The sequence below is a fragment of the Notolabrus celidotus genome, chromosome 21, assembly GCF_009762535.1.
Source record: "Notolabrus celidotus isolate fNotCel1 chromosome 21, fNotCel1.pri, whole genome shotgun sequence".
Classification (NCBI taxonomy): Eukaryota; Metazoa; Chordata; class Actinopteri; order Labriformes; family Labridae; genus Notolabrus; species Notolabrus celidotus.
The window spans coordinates 14,488,413-14,514,524 of record NC_048292.1 but is presented as its reverse complement, the minus strand read 5'-3'; the positions used below and the strand labels follow the sequence as shown (position 1 = coordinate 14,514,524).

Genomic DNA, 26,112 nt, shown 5'->3' with positions numbered 1-26,112 from the left:
CTGAGGCAAATTAATCAGAAAAAGCCAGCTGAGTTTTCCAAAAAGAAGTCTTGTCACTCTTCCTTGGACATCTCACCTCCTAAAGTGGCTTAAATTCGAACATTCATCCCCTCCAGTGTGAGGGAGCCTCAGGCATGAGAAATTACCCGAATGAAGCACCTAACACCCACTCTCTCTTGTCTCCTACAGGGCTTTGACTTCACACCACTCTGCCGTGTTATTCTCCCAACCAGAACCCAAGCCCTGGTAGGTAACAAGAATAAGACACAGATAATTCTTGACTTTTTTAAAAAGAGGCCTTGTCTGTCTCTGTCACACTGTAAAGGAGTTGTTTTCTGCATTTTCTTCACCAATGCCCCTAGAGTCTAGGAGTTAATGGTTGTCTGGAGGGCAGGGAAATAACACATAAAAAATTTAAGCACTACAGCTGCCTGTGGAAGGTGCTCAGCAGCAGTGTGACACCAAGTGACATGTGATTCGTGTTACAGTAGAACATGTTTCAGCATGTCCGTTTCAAACCAAATACAGCTTAGTCGCTTCTATGGAGTCCCCTGAAAGAGCATCAGAGGGTGAGTCTTAAAGCAGCGCTGATTAATGAAACCCATTACTAAACCAATTACAACAAAACGGCCATATAACCTGTTTCCAGGAAATATGTACACCTACTAAACTGCTGTGTTAGCAACTTAGATCACGTTCAGAGTTCACAAAGAAGGACAAAACTCTTCCTCCCTGAAAGAAAGAATGGAGTCATTGGTGTTGACTTTTGAAGCGACTTTATTGTTTGTTGTGTGGCAGCTTGGCGGGCCGTCTCAAACTAATAATTATAAGAAAAGCAGTAAGACAAACAATAAAACAGGAGTCAGAATAAAGATAATAACACTAAATATGGATTTGTCCTGAGGGACAGTTGGAACAAAGAGTACAAAAAGGGGTGTGACAGAGACGCACTTCATTGGATGCTTTGTTTACTTTAGATAAAGCACCAACTTCAGTGTTGAAAATGAAGCTAATACAGAGGTCCAAAAACTGCAGTTCCTCAAGTGTCCACTTGAGGCTGGCTCCAAAAGCCAAGGAATCCCCATTTACCCTTAATTCTACAGTAAAATTGAACATGTTTACAGCCAGCACATTCAACGGTCTTGGTCTGATTGAGTTATTTTTGTCTGATTTATCTGTTTTAAATATATTAAAGGTGACATATCATGCAAAATGGACTTTTTAATGGTTCTCTACCTGAAATATGTGTCCCTGGCATGTCTACGAACCCCCCGAGAATGAAAAAAATCCATTCTGCCCCTGTTTTGATTTCTACACCTTTCTGTAAATGTGTGTGAAACGAGCCGTTTCAGACTTCCGTGTTTTTGTTACGTAACAACAATATCCGGTCTGTCACGGAGTCAGAGCTCGGAGCTTGTTCAGCCCATAGACTGTATAAAATAATATTGAATCCCCCCTCCGTTTTTCATTACCTGCACAAATGTGTGCTAACAAGGAGCTTAGGAGGGAGGCATGCTAGTTGTAGGCTGTCTTAATAGACACAAAGGTCGGTTTTTACTCCCCACGTCTGCAGATTTGAAGATCTAGTGGATGATTTTTATTTGTCATGGATAAGTGCTAGCGCTAGTTAGCATAGCTACATGTTGTAGCTGTGTACCAAGACACACGTCAACATACTGACAAATAAAACAACAAGAAACACAGAATCTGTGACCAATCCTTCAGAAAGGTCCCGCTGCCTTTCTGGCAGAGGTCGGTTTTACTCCCCACGTCTGCAGATTTGAAGATCTAGTGGATGTTTTTTATTTGTCATGGATAAGTGCTAGTTCTAATTAGCATAGCCACATAGCTACATGTTCATAGCTGTAGCTGTGTACCAAGACACACGTCGACATACTGACAAATAAAACAACAAGAAACACTAAATCTGTGACCAATCCTTCAGAAAAGTCCTGCTACAGGCGCCTCTCCATCAGGATCAGATTCTGGATCAGATTCAGAGGGTTGAAGAAACGTGATTTCTGAGCAGCCGTGTATATTCAGCCAACATGTAAACATTAGATCAACGTGCTGGAGAGCCGAGGCACATCCACTTCCTGAGGGGGCGTGGTCAGAGGGAAAACAGAGTGTTCTGAGGAGGACTGAAGAAGAGGGTTTTTCAGGCAGACCAAAATCTGATTTCAAAGTGTTTTTTTGAGCATAAACTTTAAAGACATGTTTTGGGGACCTCTTAGACCAATATATATTGATGAAAAAAGCGTGATATGTCACCTTTAAGACCAACAGTTGTGCAAATATTTGGCAGAGTTGTTTGCCAAGAGGCTTATGGCACACTCCAACTCATTCTCTTTCTCTGTTGCTTTTGACTGAAAGTTAGATTGAGTCAGCATTTCCAATATTCCACCCTCATTTGGCTTCATGACTCTTCTTCAGATACCAACGGGTCCATTTGTTTGTAAAGACTATAATTTGGACCATCGGTTCCCAAACTTCCTATTCAGACCCCTCTTTCGTAGAAGAAAATACTTTCACCCCGGCCCCCGACACCAAACATCCACGTACACGCAACTACACTATCACATGTCTCTCGCTAACAAATTCCTGTATCTTTACCTTCACCGGCAAACTGATTTACAACATGCAGGCTCCATATTTTTAAGTGTGGGTGGCCCACTTTTGTTGGAGGTGAAGCTTAGGGTGAGTCATGTCTCATCATAATTTCTGTATTTTTTTGAGCTGGCAATCCATGGCATTGAGAGAGGGAATATTTGATTGTTATTGTTTATACCAATAACTCAATATTGTTCAACTTGCTTTCATTTGCTATTAACAAGCCTACACATTCTTACGCAGTGGCTGTTTTCAAAACCTTCTATTAGACTTACAGTATGTACTGATACTCCCAAAATCTAATGCAGTTTGTAAACAAGAGAGAAATCTGCAGGATGAAAAAAGTACCTGGATGTTCTACTGATTTAATTTCTCAGTAGGCTGCGGACCAGTCTCCTTTGTGTACTGTTTCCCATAATGCACAGCGCTAACATTCTTCTTCTTTTTTTCCGTTCATGGCGGGTGGCACTCTTTGAGGTGCATTTCTGCCACATTCTGAGTTTGAGTGTGGACCACAGTTGTTACCATTACTATGACACTAACGTTTAACGGTCCGTTTCATTTACTGTGGAGTAATGTGAAAGAAACGCAGTTGAATCTTGTCACTTCAAGTCATTACAGAGACAATGCCCAGCTTACTTGTAACTGTTCATTTCCATGATAATTATTCACCTTCCAAAACCTTATGTAGTACATTCGTAGGTAATGTGTAGCAGGCGGGTTTGAATACATGCCAGTATCACATACAGAGAAGAACAACAAGCACATCCACAATAAGCTAAAGAGCAAAAATGAACAAAGGAAAAGATTCCTCAAGTTTGAACACAACAAAAATTATAAGTCACTGCCATAATCTTCAAAGAAACAAAGTTGAGTGGAAGGAACACTAAGCAACAGGAGCCACAGCTAGCATTAGCACCCCAAAATAGAGTTGTCTAGTGCTGATTTGAAAACTGGAGAAAGTTCACTGGAGATAATCAAACCTAGAAGAAGTAATGAAAATGTCACTGGATTTAAAGAATTTAATGATCAACTTTTGTCTGAGGTTTAAGACCAAAGATTTCACAAACTAATGGTTTATTTGGAATGCTTTGCTAGCAGTGCACAGCTGTGTGCAATGCTGCTATTTAGCCTTATTTTGGCCCCTCTGACATCCCCCCAGACCCCCTCCTGAGCCTTTACTTCAGGCTGTTTTGTCGCAACCAAGATCACAACAACAACATGAGTATATCTCAGTATGATTGGTTATCCAGTCATAATATATAACTAATTGCAATTTGTTTGGCATGGCGTTAAAAGCAGAAGCAACTGGTTTAAAACCAATTAAAACATTCATAAGATGACCTCAGAGTCTGCCGAGCCAAGCCAAACTTATTCTCCAAAAGGATTGGATTAATAGAGATCAAAAGAGGGCAAACAAATGTGAGAGTGAGGCAGATGAATGCTCGTCATTGTGGTGGGTCTTAGAAGTCTTTGCTAATACGGGCTGCAAATTGCTTCAGAAACGTCTCATACAAAATTGATTACATCTTTCTGACTAATTCAGAATCTGATTCCTTATGCCCTTTGATATAATTTTCATCCATATTTAAATCTCTCCAGTCTTAATCGTTTGCTGTCATGATATCAGATCATAATTTAAGAGCTGAGATTCAAAAAAGCGGTCGCAAGCTTTTGATTTCAGCCGAGTTACTTCATCTTATAAATGGTGGAGCAACCTTTCGCACAGTTCACCCCTCACCTTAAACTCCAATGTCACCATCAATTTTGCGGGATCGTCGCCAAATTAGCATCAAATGAATTTGATTCCGAGCCCTAAAATATTACAGGACCCAGATGAAATCCTGTTTAGTCACAGCACATGCTTTTTTTAATTCAAACATGCGTATCAAGGTCTCAGAAGTCTTGAGGGGGATGATGATTTACAGCCTGAGATCCTCCCGCTTATCCCTCTGAAGCACAAACATGCATTCATATGACACACGTAGGTAGGTAGAGAATCACAGCAATACACCCACAGTCATATAACACAGACACATTAAGACACAGTTTGACGTACGAGGGAACATTGCTGTAATATAAATGCACATACATACATAGGAATTAGCATATCTGTGCAGGCAGAGCTAGAGCAAGTGTTTTGATGTTTACATGCTGTCCCTCAGATCTGCAGAGACATAATTCTTAATTATTTTAATATTCATCGCTGTGGGCTCGGGGAAGGTTTCATGTCTGTGCTTAGCGTCTGCACCCTGCACTGCATGACAATTAGCACCTTACATAAGCACTATCCAGCCACACACCCACATTTTGTGCCAGCGAAGAGATGCACGTACCCTCACACACGTTGAAAAACACAGGCATGGGCACACAAAATCAAATAAAAACACAAACATACAGATTACAAACCCACTTTACGCCCTCTCCTATCCTGTGGGGACATTTCGGTTGAATTACCTCATACTTCCGAGTCATAAAACTCCATATTCATAACTTTGAATCGCTTTTTGTGCGAATATGTTTGTCCTGTCTTTGTAAATGTCCACCAGCAACCCAACATGGACTGGTATAAACACAAACAAAATGAATATATATATGTTGTCATATCCTTCTTCAAACACTTGCGCTCCTCTCGCCCTGAGCCCTGAATGTTGTGTCTTTGGTGGATGCCGCAGTAATGTCCGAGGTAATGACATGTTCGACTTTCTAAACCCAAACACTGTAGCCCATCACAAACACCATTAAAAGAAAACTGGGGCCAGGTCTCACCCTTGCCCCAGGCTGTCCATTAGCATATTAACACAAGTGCCTGAGCGTATATGTTTGTCTCTGTATATGTACAGATGCATGATGGGATGTATGCGTTACCCAAGCTCCCTCCTGTGCTTGCTCACTCACTCACTCACTCGCTCACATCCTGCCTGTGATTGCCGCCAAGGTTCAATCGCCCTCTCTGAAAGGATCCCAATCAGTTTACTTTGATGAGGGGAAGGAGGCTGAGCTTGATGGTGTGAAGATGGAGGGGCTGCTCATGACGGGGAAAGGCGGGTGGAGGTGGTAAAAAAAAAAGATGGAAAATGAAGAGTGAGAGGAGAGTGGTGAGACTGACCTGTGGTGAGACATGTGGAGACAGACAAAAAGGGAGGGGAGAAAAAAAAGTCAGGATGGAGATCTGCTCTGTTCCCTTGGTGATCTGAGTCATCTTTATTGGCTGGATATGCTGCTATGTTAGTAATGATTAGTCTCGCTGTGAGACTATGAGGTGTGTGTGTGTTTGATGTTGCAGGAAACTAATATTAGACGTATAAAAAAACTCCCAATTTACCTTAGGAGCTGTTGCATACATGCTTTTTTCTCTGTTTGAGAACTTGCATAAGAGCCGTGTGTGTGTGTATGTGTTCATGGTGTGCTTATCCTCAGTTATAAAACCCTATCAAGCGACTGTCTTACCTTTAACCAGAGGATCTGCAGTCAAAAGCTCCCGTTGCTATTTTGGTTCGGCAATAACTTTTCAGAAAATTGGATCCAGGACTAAAGAATTGAACACGATGAGCAGCACAGCCCGAGCAATCCGCGTGGCCCTGGAGTGAACGTATTTACGGGGGAAAGTGACAGATCAAATCCAATTGCCTCTTCTCTGACTTTAGACACTGCCTTATTCACGTCAAAGAGGGTAGGAGTTTAATGAGGTTTTGACTGCCGGATGAGTTTTTTCGCGGATGAATGACTTACAGAATGTAGAGGCGGCCGCGGCGTGCGACTCAAGTGCGCGGCGCGGATCATTTTTTGTGCGTGTACAGCATGAACACGCCGGCGCTGAAAAGAGAAAAAAGCCTGTGATTCTGGGCTTTACAAAGATAAAAATAAACTGTGTTTCTGAGGTGTGTTGACTCTCTCCTGCCATCAAATAAGAAGATGTGTGTTATGCGGCGCCAATGAATATAAGGCTGAGCTCTGATTTTCTACAATAGCTGTCGTCAGTAAACAATGCGATGGTCTTCTCTTCCACATCTTTGTCCGACTAAAAGCTTACTGTCAACAAGCTCCCTCCAAATAAGATTGTCTTAGCCGGAAAAACAGGAGTTGCACGACGAAGCCAGACATCTGAAACAACAAAGACTTAAAGACACAAAGTGAAAGTAACTTTCTTTTTGACGCCCACCCTCCTCTCTCTTCTTCTCCCTCTTTTTCTCCGCTTTGCTTTCAAGCCTCACACAAAGTAGGTCTAATAAGAAATCTGCTCAGCCCCTTCATCCTCTCTGAATTATGTCTTCCAGACTGCTTTATTATTACTTTCTGCCGACTGCTGCACTCTCTGACCAGAGAAGGGGTAAAAAAAGAAGTCTTTATCTAATATATCTCCAGCCTAACTCGTCTTTTTAAACTGTTTTTAAGACGCTCTTGAAGGTTGAATCTACATCTTCAACAAAGCAGAAATATTTAATCTTTGTCGCCTAATGGGTCTCGACACTTGAATGTTTTTACATATATTGTGGAGCTGAGTGTTTCTGGCTTTGCGAAAACATTTGAAATGTAAATCAATGTTTCAAATAGAGCAGGCCTTTTCATATTTAGCACACACATTATCTAATCGCTATTTGATTTCACATGCAGGGGCATATCTAAGTGAAATCAAATAATCTTTTTAAGCGCCCCCACTACCCCGAACATTAGCCGTTGGATTCTAAGGCGGGGGGCTGAGTAGACTACTAATGTGCTGCCAATTGAGATCTTAAGTGTCCTTTCACACTCTAATCAAATTGATAAGGTGGTCCTACTGCAAGGGCAATCTGGTCGTCCTTTGCTTTGAAAATCCTCAGCCTTTAGTTTCTCTATCTGTTCTCCGTCTCTGTTATCTCTCTCTGTGAGCCAGTTCAATTCAATTTCACTTTGATACAATTCAATTACACTTGGATTAGCTGAATGCTAGTGGTCTTTAATGCTAAGGCAAAAAGGATGACGAGTGAATGACTTATAAAATAGCAATTAAACAAATGTTTATCCATTAATTTATGATGCATACATGCAAACATATGTTTGGAGATTTAATACAGTATATTTTCAGCCATCTGAAGTGAATACCAGGAGTGTGTGTCCCTCCACAAGACAGTCTGATTCTAAGCTTTGGCTATGATCTGATTCAGGGACAACTAATTCAAATATGAAACGATTTGGTGCATATTGATAATCTAATTTGCTAGTGCTAGCATGTAGCACAGGTTTTGTCATTCGGTCTCTTCAGGTGAAATTAGCCTTGTAGCTAATGTGCCTGACCTCTCTCACACTAAAGGCTGATTTAAACTTCTGCGTCGCCTGCTTCCGGCCCCGCTACGATTTCTGTTAACTTTTCCACAGTGATTCAGAGCGTGTTATGTTAATCTACAGCTGATACATGTTACTGTTTATCATACAGACATGATTATATGAAGAAAAGAGAGGAGATGAAATACACGGGCGATGAGCGGGGATCCCGGAAGTGCTGTAACTGCGGGAAATACAAGCCGCCGAGCGGACCAATCACAGGGCTTGCGGTCCTCATCAATTCTTTGCATAGTTACATTATGGAGGAGGTGCACGTCAACTACATGCATAGGCCTCTGCGTAGGTACGGGAGCTACGCGGACCCCCGGCGTAGGCTACGCCGTCGATTCGATGCAGAAGTATAAATCAGCCTCAAGCATACAGACCCGTCAATAGGGAAGTTTTACGCCCTAGTGCCGATGGTTAGCCTTGTACAAGTATGCGCCCCACGTACTGAGGACAACTCTTGGCAACGGCCCTTCACTGCACCTCACCCTTCACTATATACTCCCTGCATTTCTTGTCTCTCTTCAAATGTCCTATCTATTAGTTGCAAAAGTGCCTGAAAAAACATTAAAACAACTGAATTTCAGGGTGGAGACTGTAAATAGCTTTGGATCCGATCTTGGATGTTGTTGTTTTCTCCCTGTAGGCAAGCTCAGGCGATCAAGTTGCCCAAACCAGGGTGCTGCGGCTCAGTGAGATCAGATCTTTTACATTAAGATTGGCAGCTGAACAGAGCTGTGAAACTTAAACCCCTTTTGGATATACTATGTATCTTTAATATGTTCATGGAATCTTTAAGATAGATAGATAGATAGATAGATAGATAGATAGATAGATAGATAGATAGATAGATAGATAGATAGATAGATAGATAGATAGATAGATAGATAGATAGATAGATAGATAGATAGATAGATAGATAGATAGATCGATCGATCTTTATTTGTCCTTAATAAGGAGATTTGTTGCCACCGTCTGTACAGGAATACATGTATGGACACAATAACCATAAACATCCACCCAGCCTCATAGCAATGGTGCCCCGCATCCCACAAATATACACACCAGACACATATGCACACACTGGGCACATATAAAACACACCGAACACATATGAACACACTGGACACATATAAACACAACAGACACATTACAGTGGCATTCTGTTTAGCAGTGCTATGGCCGATGGGACGAAGCTTTAACCAAACCGGGCTCGCCTACAGTAAGGGGATCTGTACCTGCGACCGGAGGGGAGTAGTGTGAAGACCGAGTAGAGGGGGTGTTGGGGGTCCAGTGTTATAGTGCGTGCTCTGCGTATGATGGCTCTGTTGTTGAGGTCAGACAGGTTGGGTGTGGGGAGGCGGATGATTTTGGTGGCAGTGTTTGTGGTGCATATGAGTTTGTTTTTGTTGGAGACAGTTAGCATGTTGTAGTAGCAGGGGGAACAGTAGAGGAGAATGGGTTGGATGATGCTTTGGTACAGTAACAGTAGAAGGTGGGGGGTGACAGAAAGTGCTTTGAGTTTGCGGATGGCAGAGAGTCTTTGTTGGCAGCGTTTGTGAATGTCAGTGGTGTGTTGATCAAAGTTGAGTTTATTGTCCAGGGTGAGTCCTTTTAACAGGTTTAAAAGATATGAGTTCTTTTAACAGGTTTAAAAGGTATATAAAGATCCTATACATCAACAAAAGGACAGATCTCAAATGGCTGACCCAAACTGAATGCTGTACCTTTGTCTCTAAGCAGCATTTTAGTGTCTTTCAGCTCATTATTTTTGACCTCTGACCCAGCCTTATTGGGAATCTCATTCACAACCCAAGAACTGTTGTGTGTAGCCACCATTTTCTGCATTTTTAGTTGAAGACGTTTTAAAAACTTGGCTGCACCTGCCCAGCAAGTGAAGAAGATTTAAAGTTGGCAGCTAGCTGGTGAACATAGCCCGTTTGACTGCTTAAGAGAAGCATCCTTTCAAAGTTGGCGAAAAAAAACAAATTCAATACTGTTTTATATACGTCTGAAACATAACTTTGTATAAAACTTTGTGTTGGTTATATCCACTTAAAGGTGATGAAATATTGCTGTTGTTTTGCATCTTGTTTCTGTTCCCCTTAAGCGGCCTCAAATCTTTACTACAGACTTAAGGAGTAAAAAGCTTGTCAAATCATCAAACAGTGCCTGAAACCTTTCTTCAGGCTTTAATACCAAGCTGTCTGCATCTGACAGTTTCTGTAAACTTCTAAAACAGGCAATCTGACAACAATCAAGTCCACTTTAAACCACAATCGGCCAGGTGTGAGGGTTGTTGAAACCTCATTCTATTCACTTTCCAGCCTCCTGTTTTGGGGGGGTTTTGTTTGGGTCCTTCAGGTATCTACTTGCGTCACCTTTGGAACCTCAAAAAGTCTTTGGAAAGACTATCCAAAAGCGCATAGTGTCATCTCCAGCTGTGTTTCATTACAACAAGGCTGCGGAGACCTCCAAAAGAAGACGAGGAGTTTTTGAATAGATAGTGAGCAGGAGGGGACCGTGATGGCAGCCTTTTTGAGAAGCCTTTTTATTCAGTCAGGAATAAACATGAAGATCTCGTCTTCAGATGTGGTTGGATGGCATATTTCACCCAAAGATGTTATGGAAACAAAATGTTCTTTTTTTTCTCTTTTTTTTCTTTCTTTTCTTTTTTTTTTGAGTTATGTTTTGGGGCTTTTGTGCCTTTTAATGACAGGACAGCTGAAGAGAGACAGGAAATGTGGGGAGTAGAGAGTGGGGGAAGACATGCAGCAAATGGTCGATCGGCAGGGAATCAAACCTGCGACGAGGACTGTAGCCTCTATACATGGGGCGCTTAGACTGCTAGGCCACCAGCGCACCGAAATGAAATGTTCTTCAATATTAGAGTTCCCCAAAAGGATTTCTGCCAACACAACACCATTCCTTTATGGATATGTATCAATATATGTACACCAAGGTGTTTTCAGCCTCTTTAGTTTCTTCCCCTCTATAAGACCTGATCATTTTTTTTGCTACTGTCCCCACACCATCCCCCCATCTCTCTCTTTCCCTTCTTCTCCTATTCTCATCGGGATTTCTCAGAGGTCTACTCAGCCTCTGATCGTCTGTCTCTTTCTGTTGTTCTAAGATAAAGCCACCTTTCACTGTTCGAGATCAAAGAGTGTGTTAGCATAATGAAAAGGAGAACAGTGAGAGTGGTGGGATGAAGCATAAGAGGAGGGGACTATGGATTCAGTTGAATAATCTAAAACGAAATGCTGACACTTTCCCTGAACCCTCCTTTAAGACTCTTTTTATACCCCCACCCCGACCATGACCAAGTAAATCTTACAGAAGAGAGGGATTTGATCCTCATTCATTTCTTCTGGTATGAATCATCTGAGAAAATGCTATTAAATTTGATACAACAGATTCAATACCATGCCGTTTTTAGCATTGCCTACAGGATACCGTCTCTGTTTATGAGGAGCAGCGTTATGCGACTTCAACAGCTGACTCATGCAGGTAAAATAACAGTACCACACAACAGAGCAGCAGAGGAAACATTTAGTCTGATTAGTGCCAGCTCGAGAACTTTAAACTCCAGTCTGCATAAACTGATGTGTCTTCCTCCCTGGCAGATTTACATTTCAGCAGCTTGTAAATAACAGCGTCATTTGGATCAATGGCCACTGCGTTCTGATATTGTTACAATAACAGATGTCTCAGGGAGCTCAAAAACCATCTCTCACGGCGTTATCTTAATAGAGTTCATTGCTTCAGAGAGGAACTGTTGAACAGAAAATGGAAATGAGAGTTGAGTCATGTAGGGAATCAGACAATAAATTAGTAAATAAACACAGGTTAACAGGTTTTATGCTGCCTCAGTGTTTTCTATCTGTGGTCCTTGCCAGGAATTCACAGCATGCTAATGATATTAGGTTCTGTGTGGCTGCATCAGTGCTTTGTATTCTGGGGACTCACATCCAGCAGATAACCTCACTTGAGCTGGGCAATATGGCTTCAAATCAATATCATGATTAACTTCAATTACGATTAATGAGCAATTGCTTTTGTTTGTTTGGTTTTATTTATTCATTTCCTTGTTTTTCCCCTTATAGTTCATAGTTGAACAATTAAGGATGGGAATTTTTCTACCAAAAGATTGCATCTCTTGCGCTCTGGTTTGATAAAGTAGTGAGCAGAGGTGTCAAAAGTATTCACATCCATTACTCAAGTAGGAGTATAGATACTAGGGTTTAAAAAGACTTCTTTAGAAGTTGAAGTATCAGCTCAAGCTTTTTACTCAAGTAAAAGTATAAAAGTTCTGGTTTCAAAACTACTTAAAGTATAAAAGTAAAAGTAATGTAAAGGGAAAGAAATGCCATTAAGGACAAAGAACTGAAGAAGCCTTTTGGAGGAGAGGTGAAATGTCTTCAAGAATTTCTACCAGTCCAGTTGCCTTACGGATCACGCTTTGGATTACCATGACCTGGATGACTGAGAACCTTCACAGACATTAAGGACAAAAGCTTAGGCTTAGGTGCCTATAGGCAGTAGCTCAGTCCATAGGGACTTGGCTTGGGAACCGAAGGGTCGCCGGTTCGAGTCCCAGTATGGACGAAGTTTGGCAAGTGGACTGGTGGCTGGAGAGGTGCTGGTTCACCTGCCTGGGCACTGCCAAGGTGCCCTTGAGCAAGGCACCGAACCCCCAACTGCTCGGGGTGCGCTGGTTGACGGCAGTATCCTCACTCTGACATCTCTCCCTAAGCATGTTCACTGCATGTGTGTGCATTGTATGTATATACCAAAAAAAACTGTATGTGTAGCATGTCCAATATAGCACGAGTGAAAAAAATTAATTTCCCCCCTGGGGATCAATAAAGTACCTTTCTTCTTCTCTTTCTTTCTCTTTCTTTCCCAAAAAATACTTTTTTCTAAAGGCCTTAATGACTATAATGTTATATTAATATGTTAATGTATCATGTTTATACTTGTCATCCAACCACAATCAAATTCACTCTATCCGGATGGCGTGATTTATCAGGATAGGTTTTTGTTTTTTTGTGTGATTTTTTTTTAACGATGACAAGCCTGAATGAAAACAAGCCGAAATGAAATAAGAGTAACGAGGCTATTTTTAAAATGTAAGGAGTAGAAAGTACAGATAATTGCGTGAAACTGTAAGGAGTAGAAGTAAAAAGGCGGCTGAAAAATAATTACTCCAGTAAAGTATAGTTACCTAAAATTTCTACTTAAGTAAGGTAACAAAGTATTTGTACTTAATCACTTGACACCTCTGGTAGTGCGCCCCATGTCCAGAGGCTATCATCCTCAACCTGCAGCCCCTTTCCAGCATGACATCCCCCACTCTGTCTCCTGGTTTCTTGCTCTATCAACTGCCCTATCCGCTGTATTTAAAGTAATTAAATCCCCCAAAATATAATTTTGAAAGAGTTCAAATCTTATCTTTGTGATTTGAATAAAAATGACTAATACTCATAAATGAAACATTAATCAGGAATGTGATTTTCATTCGACAAAAAGCTGGAAAATCACCTCCCACCCAGAAAACAAACAAAAACGCACACATCAACAATCACAAACAAAAAAAACAAAAAGGGGAAGATTATGTCTTATATCTGAGAAATGGTGTTCATAACTCATAAGTTGACTCAGAGTGGGATCTTATTGCAGAAGTAAAACTTTTGTCAGTCACTTTTCAAGTAATATAACCCAAGTATGACTTGAAGGTGTCATTCAATAATGTTGGCTTCTGTCAGCTGCAGTTGAAGGTTAGTGCTGTAATATTGGACTGAGCGTCAAATAGATTTCAGTCTCTGGAAAAAAATCTGTGGCTGCTTGTGTCTTTATCTTCATACAAAAAATAGATCAAACATCTGTTCAGAGTCTTAATGTCAGACTTCTTAAAGGATTCACCATGAAACAGTTTGAAGTGCAGGGCACAAAGTGAATAAGGGCGCATACTAAGGTTGTTCTGAAGTCCAATTTCAGCACAATGTCTTTGAACACAGCTTTACACGAGATCACAGATCTGTAGGTGAAAAAATGGCAAATTGCTGAGCATGGTTACCACCAGCGTCCGGTCCTCCTTTCAGGTTAATGTCCTCCTTGCAGGTTAATGTCCACATGCCTGCGCTGGTTATGCATAGCTCCAGTCGAGTGGTTAGATACCAGTTTAACCAGACACAGCCTAAATTCAACTTTATACCTTTACTTCCTACATCAAAAATCTGCCATACAGCACCACGCTACGAGATGCCATCTGTGCTCGTTTACATCTGGGTAGTAGAGTATTAAAGCATCATGGCAGAGCTACAGCCCCTGCTATTGGCAGGTGGTTCCTGCAAAAGCCAGGTGCACCTGCAGGCAGCCCCATTGCAATTTACACAGCAGTCTTCAGGCTTGATCCTCATATAGACCGGCATCTTGTCGCCTCATTTAACTTCTGTCCCACCACTGTGCCCATGAACATCCAGAACTCACACAGGCCAATGTTTAAAAGATGTGTCCACTGATGCATTCCCACAGCATTAAAAAACGAGCAGAAACATCTGTGCCTTTCCAAATTAAGAGAGACTCAATGCACTTTTACAAATGTGGCACAGAAAACTAACCTTATCAAATATCAAAACCTTTAAAGATGCTGACAAGATGAAAAGTTTACCAATATTTCATGTTATTTACGTCTGGCTGTATTAAATACCATGTGCGTATGGACACTGGACAGTCTGTATTAACGTGTGGGCTCAGTTATCGTTGGCATTCGATCATGCACGTGACCATATGAGTAGTTGTGATTCTCCATGTTTGAAAGCCTGTGTCAGAGTGGTTGCACAGAATGTAGACCCTGTTAAATAATAATAATGATAATAATACATTTTATTTTATTTGGAGGCACCTTTCAAGTCACCCAAGGTCACCTTACAGAGAGTAAAAGCATTCATCATTAAAACAGAAGATCAAAAATAAAAACAAGTGAAGTGCAGAGGGTCCAGTTAGAGTGAATATGCCAGTTTGAGGTGAGTTTTTAGTTGGGATTTGAACAATGTGATGGAGTCTGACTGTCTTATGTGAGGGGGGAGGGAGTTCCGGAGTCTGGTTGCTGAGCAGCTGAAGGTTCAGGCACCCATGGTATTGAGGCGAGACGTTGGGAGGGGTAGCAGTCCAGCAGAGGTTGAGCGGAGGGAGCGGGAGGGAGTGTATTCATAAAGGAGGTTGCAGAGGTAAGATAAGATAAGATACTCCTTTATTCGTCCCACAACGGGGAAATTCTAAGAGTTACAGCAGCAAACAAGAAGGTGAACAGTACAAGAATTTAACAAGAATATATAGAGAACAGAAATGTCCATCAGAGACGACAGATTGGTCATAATTCTCCTGTCAGCCACCACCTCCACAGGGTCCAGGACTGAGCTGGCCTTCTTCCCCAGTTAGTTCAGTCTTGCTCTCCTGTATCCTGTCTGCCCACAGCAGGTTAAATCCTTCCAATGTGGCGTTCGTGTCCGGAGTTAGCTTTGTTAGCATGATGCTACTCTGCCAGTATTCCCTCTGGTGCTGGGTTAGCTCGTCCACCTTATCGTAGATAGATCTTACATTCCCCATAACGGTGGGTGGAAGGACAGGTCGAGTGGGGGCCAGGTTGTGGAGCGCTTCATAGGTGAGGAGAAGGTTTTTGTAGTGGATGCGGTATTGTACTGTTGTTAGTCTTAGCATTTTTGGTCCACCTGGGTCTTCAGCAGGCATCTCCCTGAGGTGTGTAGGAGACGATATTGAGTGTGCCTTCATCTTGAAATGAAAATTGAAAAATTCTAACACCATCACTGATATTTAACTGAGTGGGAGTTCTGCTGTCCTCCTTTTTTTGTATGTAAGAAGTGAAATGGAAGTGTATTATGTACTTGCCTGCTTATAAACGCACCACCTTTGCGTCTCATTCCAAATCTTGCACACCCATGGGCATTACCAAGACTGCAGGTTCATTAGCAATTCACACAACTTTCCCAAATGTCCACCCTCACTCTTATGACTTTGAGCCTTTTGTAGCAGTCTCTCACTTGATGTGCTCTTCAAACTTTTTTTTTTTTGAAGAACGATATATATAACCAATCATAAAACCCTAGAACATTGAAGAACTCACATCATCACACTTTGATCAGTGGTTCTAAAGTACATGCACACTCTTGGAAAGGGAATGAAGTAATTGAGATTCTAATATTTCCTGGCAAGCTAAATCCTGGCACAGTGATTTATTAAAGTGCTCAAGGCAGTCAGGTATCACCAATAAACATATTGGACAGGAAAGGACGCCGCTCACACTGCCATGAGCAATATTTCAGGGTAGATTTCAATCTCAACCGAGCTTTATGGGATTCAGGTTGTTGGAAATATGCTCATTTCATTTAATTTAACTGCATATATCTTAACTGCAATAATACTAAAATTTTAACGCATCACTGTTTTGAAGTGAGAAGTCTTTAAGAGACTTGATTCTGAGTGCTGCAATGTGACATGACTTATTTTATTTATGATAATGTTATAGGTCATTATGACGTCGTAAATATGTTGCGGAATTACACAGCAGGGTTTAAAATCGGTACCAAAAAATCTATCAGTTCAGTGTTAAATCATGAAAATGGTACCAATACACAAAACAGACAATGTAAGGTTAAATCTGATGCTTGTTCTGCTGCGACAACATATGATAGAGTTTGTCTTTCTCAGCCATTGGGGATGCCGTGAACCGTATTTCTTAATTGTTAATGGACTACTGTCAGACATTTTGCAAAGAGGAAAGTCACAAGCCTCTTAGGGCAATGAGCAGTGAGATGATTAAGAGCGTGATGTACCGAGAAACATTTCTGTCCTTGCTGATGGCCTGTAGCTTCCATTATGGGGTCAAAAGCGCCACATTAAAATTCAACGGTAATGCTTATACACAAGGACCTTTCAAACATCTGTTACAGTGACTTTCTAAGTGTGTTACCCCAGATCACTCCTGATTCAAGACCAGGGTGTTTACCTCCGCCGCCTTAGTGAAAAGCACCTGCAAGCAAATAGATGACGAGCTATGTGCAGCTAAGCGGAGTGGTTTATTTTCCACTCATTGGCCCTGAAGCAAGAGTGATGTGCAAGGTAATACCTGTTATAGGATACGGCTGTTTTCCCCTGGTCCAACTCCAACATGACTCTGCAGCTGAGTGCCAGCCGCCCTGTGAGAGTCACACCGCAATGGCACTGACACCGGCAGTTCAAAGAGAGAGAGAGGGGGAGAATTCTGCTGCTCCTGTGAACGCAGCCTGACAGGATAAAAACAAGCTGCATCCAGATGCCTCATTCAAATAAGCATGAAGGAGTAGAATTTTTTGCACTCAGTGGTATTCTGACATCAAGACGACTTTATATGAAAGGAAAGGATTGCAAAATCTGTACTCTCTCTGTAACTCTCTTTCCACATCTCAAAAAACATCCCCCAATTCCCTTTCTCCCCTATTCTCATCCTCCCTCGCTTATCTCCTTTTCTTCCTCAGTCTCCACTCTCATCTATTTTCCTTTTTCTTTCCCCCCTGCTCTCCCGTGATCATCCTTCTTTTTTTTTTTGCCTTTTTATTTGCTATTCCCCAAACCACGGCAGCTTAATGAGCTTCTCCTTCACTTTCTTCATTTGTCAGTATGTCTGTCTCGGCCCCCACCTTCCATACCCATCACTCTCTTCCGTCTCCACAGGCTGCTCTTCTTTAAAGCGCTAATAACTTGGCCTGCTAGTGCATTAACAGCCCGCCCAATAACATTAGCCCTGACAAATTTCATCTTTTTGCTTTCTTGCTAATCAGTTGGCATATTTGATGCAATTCCCTCATCCCGCTTTGGGGCTCCTGCATCCGAGCACTCTGACGTCGCTTTAGCATGTTTGACTGCGTGTGAACAAGCTTGTCTACACGCATATGTATGTAAAACCTCACGTGTCAGCTTCACTGCTCTTGGCGGACGCTACTCGAGCAGTTTACGAGTCCAGTGGGACAAAGTATTGGCAGAGGAACGAGGCGGAAGGGGAAAAAGGGAAGGGGGGGTGGAGCTTTGAACCTTGGTTGGTAGTATAGACAATCCCCAGGCCTGCTATCATTGAGGCAGAGTTATGTTGTGTGTGTGTATGTGTGTGTAGATGCCTGAGACACTTAGAGCAAGCACCCCCAGGGGGCCACACATGGCTGCAGCGGGTGTCTCTGGATGTCGTCATCCTCTGCAGTGGTGCAAAAGTGTCACTTCTCTATGTACGTGTGTGAGTTGACAATATTAAATGAACCTCTTTATCATTCTCCAACATAATGAAATACTGGAAATGTATGTGGGCATCACTTTATATATACTGGTGTTCATCCACTAAGAACTCTATGCAAATGTCATTAAAATATTTGGATATTAAAGTGGAATTTATTATTGAAGGTGTTTTATGTGAAACATACAGTATGGGTAATGTATGTTATGTGTGTGTGACATTGGTATATGCATCTTGTTATTTGATTTTATTGATTAATTCATTTTATTCATAACTTTGGAGGTTGCTAAATATGAGCACCACTTGAGTCCAAGACAAACTAACCTAAAGAAAGGTAACGTATCATATCGTATCGTAATGTATTGTATTGTACCAAATATATATAATCATATCACTTCCTATTCAACTCTATCCTATCCTATCCTATTATATTCTAAAACTCTGTAACCTGTGCTATATCAAATAAGGTTTTTGTAGCATATTGTAAGCATAGACTGTATGTGTGTATATATATATATACTCTCTCGCCAATGGGAGATGAGCGAACAGACACCGAATTACTTACTTTTATGTGATTTTTGTAGTTTTAACTGCCAAACAACTGAATTTCCCTTAGGGATTAATAAAGTACTTTCTATTCTATTCTATTCTATTCCATTCTATAACATTTGGACCTAGTATCCGTGACGTCACCCATCTGTTTCTGAAGCCCATCTGTTTTTTTAGGCCAATCGGCGGCGGCAGCCATATTGCTGCTGTCGAGTGATTGTGACGTAAAGAGGCGGGCTTTGAGCCTCCTGGCCAACAGCTACAGTGTTCCCGCCTGTCAATCAAGTCAGCTGTGCCTCTCATTGGAAGACTTGTAATCTCAATATCTTTCGAAATTGCGGCATTAGAAAAAAATTCACCCCTTGTACAGTGTGTGCCGATCGAGAAATGAGCTAACCAGACTACACTCGTCTTTTGTACCAGACTGTAAACATGTTTATTTCTGCTGTAAAGATCGTCTTTTTTTAATTGGTGTGTATGTGGTTTCCAGCCTCAAGCAGATCCTCGATGAAGTACAGTTTTTAGCACTTCTATATTGGACTCATATTTTTAGACTGGAGGTTGCCGCTTGATTGTCAATCAATCAATCAATCAATCAATCAATCAATCAATCAATCAATCAATCAATCAATCTTTATTTGCATAGCGCCAAATCACAACAAACATTATCTCAAGACGCTTTTACAAACATAGGAGGTCTAGACAACTCTATGTCAAATTATGAACAGAGACCCAACTTCAAGACAGGGTAAGACTCAGTCTGACCCCACCTTAATCCATCATGAGCATTGCACATCGTAGTATTTAGCTAGTTACAGTGGTGAGGAAAAACTTCATTTTAACAGGCAGAAACCTCGGGCAGAACCAGACTCATGTTAGACAGCCATCATGCCTCGACCGAGTTGGGTCTGGAACTTGTAACTTATTGTATCATTTTCAACTCAATCCAATCCTATTCTATTCTAATAAACCACTGTGCCCTAGAATCATATTGTATCAAATTTGTATTGTATCATATAGTAGAAACTGTATTGTAATGCATCATGTCATGTCATATCATATTGTATCGTATCATATCCAATCATATCCTATACTAGGGTAAAGTATCGAAACGAATCCTATCGTATTATATGTTAACGTGACAGTTATTATCGTATTGCATAGTAATGTATCGTATCCAAGCGGCAACCTCCGGTCTAAAAATATGAGTCAATGCGGAAGTGTTAAAAGCTGCAGTTCATCGAGGATCCGCTTGAGGCTGGCTCCGGAAGTACCGGAAGTCACATACACATGAATGGGAAAAAGACGATCTTTGCAGCATTAATAAACATGTTTACAGCCTGGTACAAAAGACGAGTGTAGTCTGAATAGCTCATTTCTGGATGTCCTCTCACTGTGAGGGGGGTGAATTTTTATCTAATTCGGCAATTTTGAAGATATTGAGATTACTAGTCTTCCAATGAGAGGCACAGCTGCCTGTGGGAACACTGCAGCTGTTGGCTAGGAGGCTCAAAGCCCGCCTCTTTACGTCACACTGGCTCGACAGTAGCAATATGGCTGCTGCTGCCATTTGGCTTCAAAACAGCGTTCAGAAACAGATGGGTGACGTCACGGATACTACGTCCATATTTTTTACAGTCTATGATCGTATCGTATTGTATCCTATCGCATCCTATCTTAGTATATTTCTACTATTCTACTCTATTCCGTCATATCGTAGCTTTCTGTATCCTATCAAATCCATCATATCCTATCCTAGCGTGTTGTAATCGTATCCTGTCGAGCCGTGTCGAATCTTCTTGTGTCCTGTCATGTGGTATCGTATCATATTGTATCATATTGTATTGATACTTAAAGATGAAACTGGACGGCCTGTTATTTAAGAAAGCTAATGATTTTGGATACATTAGTATCTTATCGTATTGTACATATTGAAACAATCATATCCATTATTGGTGTCTTACCCTCTCCTGTTCTATCCGATCATCTTGTATCGTATAATATTGTATTGTATTGTATTGGATCGCATTATATCACATGTCATATGTTATATCATATGGTTTGATTTGCTCCACCGGCAGCATTCCATTGTGCTTTGGTGTTTTTTGTGATTCTGAAAAGTTAAGTTGGCTCCAACAAGAAACACCATTTATCTTTAATAACCACATAAACATGTGCCTTTCACCTTGGTGTAAAAATACTTCCAAAGACATTACCTTCAAAAGAAGACCTGTCTGTCACAGACAATTAACCAGTGGAGGCGGCAATTTCTATTTCAAGTAAATGCATTCTAATCAATCTGCCCTTGAACATTTCAAATAAACGTTGAGTCGTCTTTGAAGAATCATGACAGATCTAAAATTGTTAAAAAAATAAAAAAGTTATGCCTTTACGAGACAGTTAGAATTTAAAAGTGCATAGTTCATCTATTCAAGGTTTGACATTGCTGCGAATTCAAGTTTGCCATTGATGTCATTAGTCTGTCATATTTTTATAACTTTTATCCATGGCAACAGTTTCTTCGGTTTTATCTTTTTGCTTTGACTTGTGGTGAAACGAGAAACTTGAATCAAAAAGGCCAAAATATAAAATGTCAGGGCTTTTCAGTTCCACAGATGTATCTCTCTGTAGTGAATGGTATACACATTCAGTCGTCGTGTTTATTTAAGAGCAAAACCTCTGATCTTTGTAGATCTGGAGCGATGCCGTCAGTCCCCTCAGTGCCAGATCTGAGTACAGCCCACTTTAAACGTTCACCTCTCACATTTGATAAGCTCTCTTTTTATGTTGATCAAGTCCCCCCCACCACCTATAGATAAAAAGATCTATTATTTACTTGACACCAGTTTTAACGAGGGAGCCCATTTGGTTTTAACAGCCTCTTACAGGGGATCAGATGGATGGGGTGGAGTGTCATCGATGGTAATCAACTCTCCCCAGCCGCTTCCTGTGGCTTGAAAAGGAGGTGTGAGATCTGATGACAGGGTTTAATCACCAGCTCCTCTGACTCTTAGCAGCTCAGGGGTTTTTAGCTCCTCATCGAACCCTGCAGTTAAATGGTCTTGAATGTTCTCTCCTTCACACTCAGATTTTGGGCTGATTGTCTCACGGTCTGTTAAACAAATGTCAACGCGTTGAAGCGAGTCAAAGGTCGAGGAGATAATACCACGATCTGGGATGCTAACGTCTTAACATGCACAGATTGTGGGTGCGATTGCATCCGCAGCAAAACAGCTAGATGTCAGCGACACAATCAGATGACGATGGAGACGAACTATGTTTTTTGTTTTTTTGGGGGGGGGGCTTAAAGTGTCTGACAGAAAAATCAAAGCCTTCAGTTCTTCTGAGTTCGCACAGCCTGTCTGTCTCTCTCTCTCGGATTCCAGTGGGACAAACTTACTTGCTGAGTGTCAGAACCCAGCCACAGAAAAAAAAAACCTCTTTCAACACATGAGTGGGCGGCGAGTACAAGTGTGTGTGTGTGTCTTTCTGTGATACTGTTAGTGTGGCTTTTGTATTGGCACTGCAGTGTGATTTTTGACAGTAATGATGTGGGGCCCTCACAAATTGACAGACGGGGAAGGAGAGAATGAGAACAAGAATGGGAGACAAGGCAAGAAGAAAATGAGAGCATCAGAGCCTGAGAGGAGGAAAAATTGTCAAACAGCGGCGCAACAGTGGACAATAGCAGACTGTGGTTCTGTAGAATATTCCTCTTTCTCTGTATGTCTTCTTTCTTGTGCCTCAGGCTGTCTCTTTTTCCTCCTGTCAGTCAATCTTCCTCTCTTTTTTCATCCATCTATCCCCTGTCTTTCAATCCAGGGTCACAGGCTGATGTTTTTAATGTAGCAGGTCTGCAGGTTCACTCTCACAGAAGAAATGGGGTTAGTTACCTTTGACCTCCACCTGCAGACACTCTGCCGTCCAAATGAAAACCATCCCAGCAATTACAGTGGAGCTACACGGCCATCTTGTCTTTCCTTTATGCGTAGAAATACACCCATTAATCCATTTAATCCGCCAGGAAAACATTCCAATTTCTCTCCTCCGTGGGAAGACTGTGGAAGCTGCCGCGCTGACACTTCCATTGTAGTCAAGGTGGTATGGTTTAATGGGGAATTTTGCACAATGGCGCCATTGACTTGACTGAGATTAATGGAGGACCAAGGGAAGGCGATGGAGTGACTTTACCATAACAATGGCCGCTATCCATCAGTAACACAGCCAAATTGCATGTTTGTATGGAATAATCCATTACAGGCAACAAAGACGAAAGCCACGAGGCCACTCTCATCCATGAGTGTATCTCAGGGGAGCTCGATACTTCCCCTTGTGAGCTAAGAGAGAAACATGTCACAGACAAGGATGATTGTCTACCCCTGACGTGCTCCGTCGCCTCATCTTAACGCGGAAGATTACAGCACTGCATCAGATGTTGCGTCTATAGGAGTAATGGATTAGCTTGTCCTGCTGCATTATCATATGGCTTGTCTATGCACGAGGTGTGCACATATGACCTCTTATGGTCATACTTTAGCATTAAGATGAAAAATGGCACCCAATCCCCTCCCACTGAAGAAGCTAAATGGATGCTGTCCTGAGATTTATTTATATTTTTGCTGCTCTTTTTCCGCCATCCCCCACATGCAACAGCGAGGTTTCAGTATCATATGTGGCAACATAAACCGGGGAATTTACACCAATACTCCCTGGGGGATTATGATAAAGGATTATCTACACACAGACACTTGGTTTGGTCTGTATGTAACAGGATTAGAAGGATGTAATAAACAAAGTAGTGGTAGTACGAGCTGACGAGTTACAAAAACCATAAGTGATGGTGGGTTCTCCTTTAAGACAGAGATTATACTGAGTTGGAATACAAAAACAGCTGATAAAAGTTGCTGTACATACACAGAAGAAGACTTTTCAGACAACTTTATCTATGAGACATTCCAAAATAAAGTCCTTAAATATATATTTCAATGTATATTGATGACAAATAAATAACAAAACACACACATAACCCACCAACACTCAAAAAACGTCTAATTTTAAATCTTCAACACCAGAGAGCCTTCCTCCCCAAGTGAACATAAGACCTGCCTAACAGCCCACACCACCCTTAAGCTATTCAATTGATAAGTTAGTTATAAAAAAGAGTATTCCATTCTTAGGCAGGCTGCCATTAAATCCCTCAGATAGCAGAAAAAGAAGGAAAAGATAAAAGAAGAGCTACACGTTTTCAAGGGAGTGAAAATGGCGTCACCGGTGTGGATGTTTTGACTGTTTCAGAACAGAATAACACAAGTGCAACCTGCAGAACATGTGCTACAAGTGTTCTGAAAGGAGAAAAAACATTCAAGTTTAACTCAACAAATCTATGAGGTCTTCATCACAAAGAAGATGTGCTGAGTAAATACAGTAGTGTGAAGCAGCTAGCTTTAGCACCAAAAGAACCTTGAATTTATAGCACTTGACATTGACACTGACATTAACGTTACCAAGGGCCATTTGGACCTTTGCTATTCGTCCAGTGAACATGCTTAGTCTGACGGCCCTGTGGCTGGATAGAGACTTTTGGTTGTATTTTTGTCTCTGAAGCCCCCAGACCTGAATAGCTGGTCACAGCGCTGAACGTGCAAGAGCACTTCTATGTTGTACCCACACGTATGGGCTTTCTGGGGGCAAATTAAAGTGCTGAAAAATGTCTCAATAGAGCCGAGATGAGTGCTTGGGTCAGAGTCTCTCGAATTTAGCTTAATCACTTGGCAGACTTGGCCCCACCTACAGATAACTGTAGCCTAGCTTGCGTGCTGTTTCTCCAAGCAGTTTATCATTAAGGGGCCAAGCTGAACAGCATCCATAGTTGCTAGTGCAATTACTAGTGACATGTAACCCATACAACCTCACTTTAGAAATACGCTAATGTCCCTTTAACATAATAAGACATTATTGCATGGCACAGGAGTGCTCTTGTTCACTCATCCTCGGTATCAACGGTCAAATTATCGGTTCAATCAATCAATCTTTATTTGTACAGCCCCAAGTCACAACAAATGTTATCTCAAGACGCTTTATAAACAGAGTAGAGACCCTACTCTATGTTAGGGGTTCCCAAAGTGTGGGTGGGGACCCCATGGGGGTTCGCGAGACACAATTGTGTGGTCGTAAGATGTCTTCCAGAATGTCTTTTTTAAGTTATCTAAAAAAACCTATTATTATTATTTCTTTTCGTTTATTTACCTTGTTTTCTCATGTTTATCTTCCTTTTTGTTTATACTGTTAATTATTATTATTTCTTTATTATTGTTTTTATTATTTTTGTATTTTTTTGTATTTATTTATTTTTTCTTCTCTTTGTTGGTTTTTTATGACTCATATATAAGTTAACTTGTGGTGAAAAAGGAAAAATTGAAAAAAATGCAATAAAAAAATTTGAATGACAAACGTGATCTAAAAATAGTACATTTTACCCATTATAGTAAAACATATCCACAAAATTAGTAGCTAAACTTGAATTAAAACCTTGAAAATAGTAAATGTAATGAGTTTTCTGCCTTTCTTTTTGCCAGATGACTCCTAAGTTTAGGGTTAGTTTACAGTTAATTATCAAAGCATCAGTAGCAGTAGGTTAATTCATAACGGCACAGGAAACACAGACACATGCTCATATAGTTAAGCTAGGTCTCTGCAGACCAAATAAATGAAGCCACGTTTAATCACTTCAAGGGACAGTGAGGGTTGCAAGTCTTTGGCAACTATATTTTGGGGGTCTCGGGCTGAAAAGTTTAGGAACCGCTGCTCTATGTTATGTTATTAACAAAGCCCCAACGTAAAGATAGGATAAGTTTCAGTCCCATCTGGCAGAAACCTCGAGCAGATACAGACTCATGTTAGACAGCCATCTGCCTCGACCGAGTTGTGGTTGGAAAATGGGATAGAGGGAGATCGGTTATTGGTATTGGCTCATATAAATCAATTTTGTTCATCCCCAACAGATACTGCAAAACTTATTTCAATACAGTGACAACCTCTACATCCCCAGTCTAATCTGTCAAGATGAGAAGGCAAATAAAACTTCAACCAACCACACTGTAACCAGTATCTTTAAGCACACCATGTGATGTATTTTTTGGATTACATTTTTACATAAACAACCTTGCCAGCGCTTCAAGTGGATGCCAGTTTGTTTACACTGGAGAAGAGGCTTATAGGCAGGAAGCCGTGTGTGTTTACTGGGTTCGGGGGTTGTCTTTTGGAGAGGGTTTCCGTCTGTGAGGTGCCCAGGCTCTGGAGAGCTCTTAATGAGTGCTGATCGCGTTAGGCATGGCATCACGAGAAAAAGGCGCTTTCGTGTGCTA

General features: G+C 41.3%; 1 protein-coding gene across 2 annotated transcripts in view; it reads left to right on the top strand.

Moving 5' to 3' along the window:
- Window positions 1–26,112, top strand: part of LOC117805473 — a 198,485-nt gene that overhangs the window by 107,496 nt on the left and 64,877 nt on the right. For both annotated transcript variants that reach the window (XR_004629429.1, XR_004629431.1), the window contains exon 3: window positions 190–246. The gene's annotated coding sequence lies outside the window, so the exon portion shown is untranslated. The remainder of the gene's footprint in view (window positions 1–189; window positions 247–26,112) is intronic.